The following is a 1,348-nucleotide window of genomic DNA, read 5'->3' as shown; positions in this document are numbered from 1 at the left end:
TGGCACGTGGTTACAACTTCTCAGGGTTTCTTTTTTTTTTCTCATTTGGCTCAGGGTTGAAGCAAATTTATTTGCATTTTTGAGTGGGGTTGAGAGGGATGGGGATAGTGCAATTTCTATTTACCATTATTTGGAAGATATTGCTTATTGCTACTCTAGCTTTCTAGGAAAGACTGTTACATGACTCCACACTCTGGATCCTGGACCTTGACTTCAGCCCATTTTACCTCATGGAGCCTCAAAATTAAAACTCAAACTTATCTGTATTCACATAGGCCTTCCGGATAAAAGTGGCTTCAGTAATTATTTGTAATTATTACTTCTCCAGACTCCTGCTTTTTATTAATTTGACTTGGTAGATCTTCCTATTTTTCCAGTTATTTGATACACTTGAGAATTTAAAAATAAAAGTATTTTACTCAGCATTTTTACTTGGTTGTTGTGGAAAAGTTGCTTTAAATAACTCAGCTCTGTTTCAGAAATTAAGTAATCTACAAAGTAAAACAGTTATTTTCAAATATTAAATTTGCAAAACTTTTGGGAAATTAGAGATGGATGTATCTGGTACATTGAAACCTAGCTTCACTTCTCTCCATCTGATCCCCATTATTATATTTATATTTTCTAAACTTATAAGAAATGAGGAGCATAACCACATGGTCCAAATAGTATTTTAGGAATTATAATTCTCATATGGGATGCTTAAAAGCTCAAAGACTTAATTTTTAGACATTTTATTTTATATTTGAATACTTTATTTATTTATTTTTTTTTTTAGGTGAGGCAACCCTTGGTTGACCTCACAGAATGCAAGGACCTTGTCAGCTTACAATCCCTTATTTCTTATTTTTTACGCCTATAGCACCTGGTCTTCCTAGGTGGTCTCCCATTCAAGTACTAACCAGGCTCGACCCTGCTTAGCTTCCGAGATTACATAGGATCAGGCTTGTTCAGGGTGGCATGACCGTAGACCATATTTGAATACTTCTGTAGAGCAAGATATATTCTTTTAGTTGACTTCAAAATAAAGCTTCAAAAGTTTACCCTTTTCCTGCAAAAACAAATACCAAACACCTAGACAGGCTAAGAGGTATTATCCTTATTTTGAGAAAATATTTTAAAATATATAATGATAAATTTAGGGGCAGCGATATAAATAAATTTAGAGGTAGTACAAAAGGAAATGGAGAGAGTTCTATTTTGGGGGGTCCTCTGTATATAAATAATGTCCAAGATAAGTTTCTCTCTATAGAATCAAGAGGATGTAGGAAGTTTGAAGATAGAGATGAATTTAGAGGAATAATTGAGGAAAATGGGAGAGTTAGTATAGAGGTACAAAAAATATAGG

At 33.6% G+C, this 1,348-nt stretch overlaps 1 pseudogene; it reads right to left on the bottom strand.

Moving 5' to 3' along the window:
* Positions 1-853: 853 nt before the first annotated feature.
* On the bottom strand, positions 854-972 carry LOC111735681 (annotated as a pseudogene).
* Positions 973-1,348: the final 376 nt, after the last annotated feature.

The sequence above is a fragment of the Pteropus vampyrus genome, unplaced genomic scaffold (genome assembly GCF_000151845.1).
Source record: "Pteropus vampyrus isolate Shadow unplaced genomic scaffold, Pvam_2.0 Scaffold1000005228, whole genome shotgun sequence".
Lineage (NCBI taxonomy): Eukaryota > Metazoa > Chordata > Mammalia > Chiroptera > Pteropodidae > Pteropus > Pteropus vampyrus.
This window is presented reverse-complemented; position numbering and strand designations above follow the sequence as displayed.